At 41.3% G+C, this 9931-nt stretch overlaps 1 long non-coding RNA gene and 1 pseudogene across 5 annotated transcripts; both read right to left on the bottom strand.

The window, feature by feature from the left end:
* Positions 1-462: 462 nt before the first annotated feature.
* On the bottom strand, positions 463-3484 carry LOC133727224 (uncharacterized). Of its 5 annotated transcripts, none has more exons than XR_009855061.1 (8): positions 2866-3484; positions 2646-2725; positions 2369-2481; positions 1954-2164; positions 1568-1719; positions 1343-1416; positions 896-972; positions 463-565 (listed from the first exon to the last, which is right to left on the bottom strand). It is a non-coding gene; the product is annotated as an uncharacterized LOC133727224 (long non-coding RNA). The 5 variants fall into 5 exon arrangements; XR_009855059.1 differs by having other exon boundaries at positions 467-565; positions 1568-1715; positions 2866-3483; XR_009855060.1 differs by having other exon boundaries at positions 468-565; positions 1568-1669; positions 2866-3482.
* A 571-nt stretch (positions 3485-4055) lies between these two features.
* On the bottom strand, positions 4056-5835 carry LOC133742918 (26S proteasome regulatory subunit 6A homolog; annotated as a pseudogene).
* Between the last annotated feature and the right edge of the window lie 4096 nt (positions 5836-9931).

Below are 9931 nucleotides of genomic sequence, written 5' to 3'. Positions count from 1 at the left end.
TTGTGTATCATTGTTTCATAATATAGCATCTTGTAATAAACTGTTGTCTGAAATCAAGTCATACAATTGTAGCTCTCCTATTCTCTGTGGTCTTCCTTAATTTCAGACAACAAATTATTTAATTTTTTGTTGTGTTATATCTAGTTGGACAATTGAATAGGTTTGAAAACTATTGTAGATAGATGGTTCGCACAACAGTTTTTTGTTTCTATTCTTGTTATGTTCATTTGTTAGACAATGGTTTGCTGTTAGTCTTGAATTGTCTGCTATAGAAGAGAAAAACATACATTTTGCACAATAAAAACAACACGTCCTTGACTCCAGAAGCACATCCATTAATTTCAAAAACTATTTCATCCCAACTGAGGAATTAATACATCCATTGTTTAGATAGTTTCATATATGCATTTAAGTGCTACAGACTAGTTTAACAAAAGGTGAAAGCACTAGTACAAAATTTGATTGAAGCTTGAGCATTTCTGATATTCCCATGTTTTTGGGTAGTCTTGCATCATACACTGACCGAGTTGAGGGCTTGAATGAAGTCTTACTAGTGTCTTTGTGTCTGCAGTAAGATGAAAAATACTAGATCAGGAGATGTATACTAAAAAGCAAAGGAAATCCCAAGCCCATTATCTCATCTACCACCAGGCTAGCATGCACTAAGAATAAGAGAATGAAGAGTAGGTAGCACAAGTACTCTGAATCTACATTTTAGACTAAATTGATTAAATGATTTGGAGAAGCAAATCAGAACAAACAGAAATAAGGAATATTGAAAGTTATATGGAATCCCTAATTTCTTGATAGCATGCAAATAAACTGAATTTAAAAAACCAAAATACATGCCCCAGTGGCAGAAACTATTTAAGGTTGTAATAAAGAGAAGATTTACTTTGGGTTAACAAACTCCTTTATGGCACCTCCTGTTTTTGTGAGCTCCTCAATGTACGGACCAAGTTCCAAAATTAACTGCATATGGAAAGTCAATGATGATGATGTCTAAAATATGTCCAGGAACTCCAGGAAAATTGCATTAAAATATGAGATGTGGTAGTCGTCATACATTATCTCTAAGAACCTATATCTTTAGACTCCATTGACAATTTTATCATTTATCAATTTACTCTATAGCATCTAGTCCCTACATATACAACTGCACATGATCCTTGATTCCTTGAGAGAGACATGTACAAAGAAATCCAACGTGGTCTTGACATCCATACCTATAATTACATAACATTAACTAATGTTAAACAGATACCAGAGAGGTTGAGAACCAACTCAAGTAGCACTTGCTATACCCATCACAATATTTGTTCAAGAAATAGGTAATATATACCTATGAATTTCATGACCAGAACATGATCTTTTATATCAATTGCAGTTGGGCATGTAATTCGATTTTTCACCATCCTGCATATGTACACCAACCCATCCATCATCAATTAGCAGGAAGATCCCAACTTCGTAATTATGGTTTAAGCTAAAGCCAAGCAGTTCTTTGTATATGATATCGCCATAATCTACTTATCAAGAAATAAGTTAAGATCATTGTCCATCTTACCTGTCCAGATTCCTCTTTTCTTTCTCAGCCCATACCTTCACCATTTCCCTGGGGTTGTGCTTGCAGTATCCCTTTCTGTATCAGCAGTCCCCTTGTACATATCTATTTGCAGTATCCCTTTCTGTATCAGCAGTCCCCTTGTACATATCTATCTATGTGTTTGCAGTTGGGTAAGTTTAGTTTTATATGCATAGGTAGATGAAACCTTTTTTTGGATCATTATCCTACTAGGTTGATTCCAGAATTTAAGCAGTCAAAGTTCCAAATTCAATTTCTAATCAAGAAGACAAGATATATGTCTAAACTACATGCATACTTCTGTAAAAGTCAATTCATGAAACAAAAAAAAAATTGCTAGGCTTTCTCACAAGGTTAATGTTACGTACCCATCTTGGAGATGAAATCCGGAAAGATTGGCCACTTCAGTCAAAGCAGCTCTCCACCTTTGCACTTTTTCTAAGTTATCCTTGAAGTGTTCTTCATGTGCATCAAAGGCTTCTGCAAAGCTTCCCGTTTGTTTCCGTACATTTGATGGATCTACATTATAGAAAATGGGAAGCACCGTCTGTCCCATCTCTTTCATGCACTCAACAATCTCTGCGAGTTCATCCAAGCACCACTTAGAAGAAGCATAGTTTCTTGAGAAAATAACAAGCGCAAACCTTGATTCTTGTATTGCTTGCACGAGTTCTGATGAAATTGGTTTCCCTCTCTCAAGTTCATCATCCCTAAAGGTGGATATTCCTTCTCGTTTCAAAGAAAAATATAGATGATCTGTAAAGCTTTTACTGGTGTCCTCACCTCTGAAGCTGAGGAAGACATCATAGGTCCAAGGTGGATATGAAGAAGAGGAAGAAGGAAAAACTGAGGAGGAGGTACTTTTGGTTGCCATGAAAGCCTTTGGAAACCTGCAGCTAAAGGAAAAGTTTCCAGAAGAAGCAATCAACTTCATAAATTTCACTTCTTAAAGCAAAAAAATAAAAATAAAGCTTTCATGCTCGAAGAAATAAAAAATCTATGTGAACTCTGTTTTCTCTTTTTCTTTAGTTACAAGAAGCAAAAGATTATGCATATATACCTATCTTCCTGAAGAGCAGAAGAAGGCCATAGTTGACTTCAAACCAGACCAAGGAAGGCGTGATGTCTCCTCTGTGGAGTCTGTGGGTCAGAAAAAGAACAACAAATTAGGATTTAGTAAGCAAGATGTCCAATAGGAAGCCAAGCAGCTTTCAAAATTCAATTCTTTATCAAAAGAAAATATACAAACTAGGATTTAGAATCAAACAGGTACTGCATACCTATCCTAGCCTCAAGCAAGCCATTGTTGAAGAACCTTCTTCAAGCCAGAGTGAACAAGAAGTTCAATAGGATATGAAACAGAGAAGTAAGTGAATCAAATCTTGCGATTACTTAAATTCACAGAAAATAAAGGATGAAGATTGATCGGAACAATCCAAAAGCTGATGATCACTCATTCAAAAATGTGGCACACTTTAGTTCTAGTTATACTAGTTTTGGAAATCCTGAAACAGCTAGCCTTCCATCTTATCTGTTTATCCTTTCAAGAAATGTGATAATATGCAAAACTTGAGTAGATTTTCCTAAAATTGTAAATGACATTTGAAATAAGATTGTCAAATCCAATAAGTCAAATTACTGTGTTAACAGTCTATGAATATCTCCACACGTACTTTCTCAGCAGCATGGTCAACTTCGAAAATTCACCAAAAATTCATTGCAAATCCAAATGACAAGGAATTAGTTTTCAAACAAGCATTTGGATGTCTAGTTCAATATACAGAAAAACCAGAACTTAAATGATTCAAGTAGAAGTTCAAATCTCAACAGAAAATCAGAGGAACATTTAAAATTCTGGAACTTTCTCAATTACAGACCAAACTTGGAAAATTCACAGAACATTCACTTTACGTCGAAATGCAATGAAACTTTCCAGATCCTTCGCTAACTAACAGAAGTGAAACATATAAAAAATTCAGGTCATTTGGAGTTCAATAAGTCAGGAAAAAGAAGTACCAAAGAAGGCTGTACTGCAGGACAGTTTCTGCAGATTTCTTTCAAAATACCAGAGTTCTTGGTATCATAATCCTTAAACTGATGGAAGGAAAATGATTATAATTTCACAATGAGACCTATAGTTAACAATACCAGAGTTCTTGGCGTCCTCTTGCCTCATCCACTTCTTCTGGGCATTGAGAATCCGAATCAAAGCCCCGGAATTATGCGACGCCAGCTCCTTACAAAGCCAAGCCAGCTTGAACCTCCGCCACTGCTCCGGGAGCTCATCCAGCCCGTGAACCTCTAGATTGGGCGATGTTGTGATCATCACCAAGTAGACCACTCCTATATATATGCAATGCCCTGCGTCGCCTGAGTAAAACCAAAGAGAAAAGGTAACTTCATCAGACTACATGCATAGCGGAGTCAGGTTTTTCGATTTGGACAAAGACTTTTCCCTAGCATCAATCACTCACAAGCATGCCTGCAAGAGTGATCAAATCATTTATTAAGCTATAGTTTACTCTGGGAAGCTCAAATCATTTATGCCTTCAGTGTAACAAATAATCATAGTTACAAGAGAAGTGAATATATGAAAACAAACAAACCTTGATCCGGTCATCGCTACTAAAGCCATCAAGTTGATTAAGCAATTCAAGCATTGTACGCTGCACCTCCCTATCACCACTCACTTTGCTGTAACCAATAATGAGAGAACAAATTCAATCAGGAAAGCTATTGACTTTAAAATTTTGACTTCACTAATACAGATATGAGTGTGGGAAAATATACCCACATCCTAAGCACATAGTTGTTATCTTATATGAAACAAAAGTTAAAATCAATATTAAATTAAAACAAATGGTGAGAAAATATAGTATACCTATCAAACCGCTTTGTGCCAATTGCATCAATTTCATCTATGAAAATGATGCAAGGAGATTTCTCTTCTGCGAGTTGAAAGGCATCGCGAACAAGTTTTGCTCCATCCCCAATGAACATCTACATACATTGCCAGTATGATTACCTCATTATGTACCCAGTTAGAAAAGCTAGAGTTAAACATTCTACATCACTATAAAAAATTTGGTGATACAATGATCATTTACAGCCCCAAAGGATTACAAGTCTAACATCAATCATGTATTACAAAGATAAGGCAAAGGAAATCTGTAGAACAAACATTTAAATCTAAGAAACATCACGAACAAATAATTCAATTTTTCACAATGCAAGGACATTATAACTTTAAGAAACAGATGATCCTTGTGTAAACAGAGCAAAAAGATCAAAATAAAAGGAGCAAATGCAAATCCAAAATGAAGAAAATGAAACAATGACAGAAGCATTAAAGCATCCTCAAAATCATTACAAATGCACCTAAAATTGCTCAATACAGAATCTTGCATTCAATGAAACAAAAGTTATAATGACAATAACAATAAGAAATTATGCTATACCTGAACCAGTTGTGGGCCTGCAAGTTTCAGAAAAGTGGCAATCGTTTGTGCAGCACAAGCCCGGGCCATTAAAGTTTTACCAGTTCCAGGAGGTCCATACAAAAGCACTCCCTTTGGTGGGCGAACCCCTAATTTCTGAAAACGCTCCTTGTGGGTCATGGGTAAAACAATTGCCTCAACCAGTTCTTGAATCTGTTGCAGCCACAAAAAAAAAAAAAAAAAAAGGTATTAGGGTACAGAATCCAAATGTTTGGGGGGATACAAACAGTGAGCAAGTCAGCAGCCCACGCCTAAAGTCAGAAACTTGCCTGTTTCTCTAGCCTTCCAATATCATTGTAATCTTCAGTTGGTTTCTCATCAACCTCCATAGCCTTCACTCGGGAATCATACTCGGATGGCAGAGTATCCAAGATCAGGTAACTATCTTTGTTCACACCAACAAGATCTCCAGGCTTTAATTTATCAGGTTAACAAGCCCAACAACAGGCAGAAAGATTGTCTGCAATCAATAAAAACCCACAAATTCCAGGGCAGAACAAAATAAAATTCGAGGGCTTTTCACCCTAATTCTCCGAACTGAATCAATAATTAAGGAAACCCTAACTCCCACTAGTTGTAACCCTAGACTAATAGAAGCGCAAGTACAGAGAGAGTTAGAGAGAGAGAAGGGACCTTGAGAATTCGGATCTCGTTGTCCAGAAGACGGGTGGCCCTGACAATGTCGTCGGTGGTCATAGCGGCCAGCTGATCGTCCTCGAAGCTCGTGTCCTCGACCACCTTATTGGTCGCCATAATCGGATTCTCAGATTTGCTTGAACGAGAGTGAGAGAGGAGTTTCCAGAGAGGTAGTTTTGTTGAGTGGAAGAGAGAGAAAGCTGAGAGGGAGAGTGGGAGAGATAGATGACTGGTGAGATCGGGGAGATGAAGAGTGATTTTGAGAGAGAGAAGCGCGAGCTCGGGTTTTGGCCGAATGGTGGGAAGTGAAAAATTGAAAATTTGGCCAAGTCAATTAAGAAGGGCGCCAAGCATCTATTGAACCCTAAAAATCAGACAACAGCAATTTCAGTATATTGTCTGAAAGAGAGTTGCACAATAGACAACTGAAAAACTGTTGTGTGAATCAATACAATCAGACGACATCTTTTTCAACCATTGTATTAATGGTAATTGCACAATAGAGAAATAATAACTGTTGTCTGATTAAAAACAATCAGACAACATCTTTTATCAACCATTGTATAAATGAACCTTGGACAACATCACGTAATAACTGTTGTCTGAATTGACTCATTCAGACAACATCAAAAAAATCAACCATTGTCTGAAATGCTTTTGCACAAGAGCCAAGAAAAAACTGTTGTTGGATTCGAAAACTTAGACGACAGAATATTTCTTGCTGTCGTCTGATTATTTCAGACGACAGTTAAAATGTTTGCTGTCGTCTGATATGTGTTGTCTGATTCCGAAATTGGTGTAGTGAATGGACGCCATGCTTCCAATGGAGGAAGGTGCGCTGTCGTGAAGAGGAGGCTAGGTTTTGGTTTTTGGGGAGCGGCTACTGTAGATGCTCTAGGGTTTAATTGGAAATTGATGGATAGGTCTGACATGTTGGGATAACTAATGAAAATAGTAGGTAGATTTTTTTTCTTTCCTTTCTTCTGTTCCTTTTGTTTTTCCGAAGGTGAAGCTACCCACTTTTGTCAAGTAAATCGAAGGGCTAGTGGGTATAAATCTTTTTCCGAAGGTTAAGCTACCACTTTTTCATCTATAAATCTCTAAGCCCTATATCCTAATCTCTAACTAGCACACCTAAACTTACCCACTTTTGCCCTATATCCAAGTTTACGATGTTACCCACCTTCATCAAGTGGGGTTGTCCTTCTAACCCGAAGAGCTTAGAAGCATCTTCATCGAAGTGAAGAAACCAAGGCAACAATTTCATCATTTCACACAATAATCACTTTAAATGTTATATTTACATGCTTAGACATGGTAGATAGACAAAAGACTTGAGTTTAGTGGTAAATAAGATATGTTGCTAAGTTTAGGTGTGCTAGTTAGAGATTAGGATATAGGGCTTAGAGATTTATAGATGAAAATCAATTATTATATAATCCGAATGTGTCTTGGTACATTGTTGTATACTTGAAAAATCTCATTTATATTGTACATACATGTACATTTGCAAGCATAATTAGCTATAATGGGCCACGCTCATTGTATCGCCAAAGGTACTAATTCCAACCAAAGGAATGACATGGAGGTACACCGCCAGGCGGGCTACAACCTCAGCGTCGGATCACCCCCAGATCGCCGCCGACGCGCCGCCACGCGCCGCGCCAAAATAGCATCAGAAGCTCCTGAAGCTGGGAACTGAAGCACATCAGTCCCACATCGAAAAGAAGGAGGACGTCAGCCTCCTCCTCACCTATAAAAGGTTCTCTCCTCTCTCCTCATTAATTACGCATTCAATACTTACCTACTGTTACTTTGTCAACATAAATACATTGACTAACTTAGGCATCGGAGAGTTGAAGACCGCCCAGCGCGGTCTCCCTCTGACGCCCTTTGTATTTTACTTGACAGGTAGCGGAAGCTTTGAGTACATCGCAAGTATCGATCCGCCCACCGGATCAGCGTTAACAAAGGTTCAGCTACCGCCGAACTTTTAGACATTAACATTGGCGCCGTCTGTGGGAATCCTTGAACAAAAGGTCATCCCACCACATCCACCATGACTAACGGTAGCGGAGGAAACGCTGAGGAGCAGGCGGACCAATCCGCCATTCCCCAACCCTCCGACCCAGCGGTAGGAGTTAACCGCGCACTATTCACAACACCGGCCAACCCCGGCGTTGAGGCAAATCCAAGCAGCAGCCGCCCGCCGTGCCAAGATCTCGTCACTATGTACGAGCTAGCACTGGCGGATCTTCATAAGGCAAACAGAGAGCGTGAGGAGGAGCGCAAGGAAAAGGCTGAGGCCCAAAGACAGGTGGCTACGCTCATGGCACGTTTTGAAGAACTGAAGAGGACGCTGGAGGCCACCGCCCGCCCAGCACAGAGCGAACAGTCACGTAGCACCAGGCGTAGTCGACCCGGCACTGGCACCTTGTGCCACTTGTTCAGCGAAACGTTGGATTTGACGACGCCACCTTGTGCCACTTGTTCAGCGAAACGTTGGATGGCGAGGCAATGAACTGGTTCTTTGAGTGTCCGCCGGGGTCCATCAGCTCATTCCATGCACTATCACACGCCTCCCTCTCCCGGTTCATCTTATTGTCCGCCGGGCATCACAACACAAGTCAGTTGTTCAGCGTCAAGCAGGGGGAGGACGAATCACTGAAGGCATTCGTCACAAGATGGCGAGCGGCAGCGTCTCAATGCCGCGACCTAGACAAAACAATGGCATCGGCGGCCTTCAAGCAGGGACTTCTCAAGGGGCCATTCCTCTATCACCTCAACTACAATCACCCAAATGCGACGTACCACCACGTCATGAGTGAGGCGGTCATCCACGCCCAGGCGGAATTCATTACATATGGAGAAACCCCACCGCCACCAGCAACGCCAACAAAGTCAACACGGCCATCCCTCAGTCATCAGGAAACCGCTAACAAGACCCCTTCAACGCCGCCAACTGACAAAAAGAGGGAGTGGCAGCAGGGCCACCACCAGAACAAGTGGCAGAAGGACCAGCATTACAACTAGGGCAACCGCCCAACCCATGGGGACAACCGCAATAAGCAGGCGGAGTCCTCTCAGCGGTACGCAGTGTTCACGGTCCTCACGACTTCATATGAAGAAATCTACAATCAATGCAAGAATCAGATCCCACCGCCACCCCCTCCAAGGTACCCAAAAACGGGTAAACCCAGGAACACCGGCAAGTGGTGCAAATATCACGAGGACAGCGGTCACAACACCAATAGCTGCAATGCTCTCAAAACGGCCGTTGAGACCTTATACCGTGACGGCAAGATGGAGCAGTTCAAGGTGCGCCAACCACCACCAGTAATTGCCAACGTTGAGACCTTGGGCCGCATCAACACCATCGATGGCGGTGCTCCAATCACCAGCATGTCTCACAGGGCAAGAAAACGCTATGCACGCGCCAATCATCCTGTTAATGTCTAAAAGTTCGGCGGTAGCTGAACCTTTGCTAACGCTGATCCGGTGGGCGGATCGATACTTGTGGTGTTCTCAAAGCTTCCGCTACCTGTCAAGTAAAATACAAAGGGCGTCAGAGGGAGACCGCGTTGGGCGGTCTTCAACTCTCTGATGCCTAAGTTAGTCAATGTATTTATGTTGACAAAGTAACAGTAGGTAAGTAGTTAATGAGTAATTAATGAGGAGAGAGGAGAGAACCTTTTATAGGTGAGGAAGAGGAGGTTCTTCTCTTTGTTTTCGATGTTGGACTGAAGTGCTTCAGTTCCCAGCTCTGGGAGCTACTGATGCCATTTTGGCACGGCGCGTGGCGGCGCGTCGGCGATGATCTGGGGGTGATCCGACGCTGAGGTTGTAGCCCGCCTGGCGGTGTACCTGTATGTCATTCATTTGGTTGGAATTAGTACCTTTGGCGGTACAATGAGCGTGGCCCATTATAGCTAATTATGCTTGCAAATGTACATGTATGTACAAGTCCCCCAAGTCCCCATTCAAGGAGGGCAATCTTGGTTGGGGACTTGTTCGGTGGTTTGAAGCGTTTTTCCTCCGCTAGACTTGCAAGAGCATAATTAGCGTCAGTGCGTTGTCAACCATAGATTTAATGAGCAAACGCTTTATACCCTTTCGGGTGGGCCCCTGCTAGGCCCCCCAGGGAGTCCCCACTCCCCGGCTAAGATAGACCTCCGGGTGGTCGGCGGATTGTTTGTTGAGGGGGAGCTGCACG

The sequence above is a fragment of the Rosa rugosa genome, chromosome 1, assembly GCF_958449725.1.
Source record: "Rosa rugosa chromosome 1, drRosRugo1.1, whole genome shotgun sequence".
Classification (NCBI taxonomy): Eukaryota; Viridiplantae; Streptophyta; class Magnoliopsida; order Rosales; family Rosaceae; genus Rosa; species Rosa rugosa.
The sequence above is the reverse complement of the archived record's forward strand: the minus strand, read 5'-3'. Positions and strand labels throughout refer to the sequence as shown.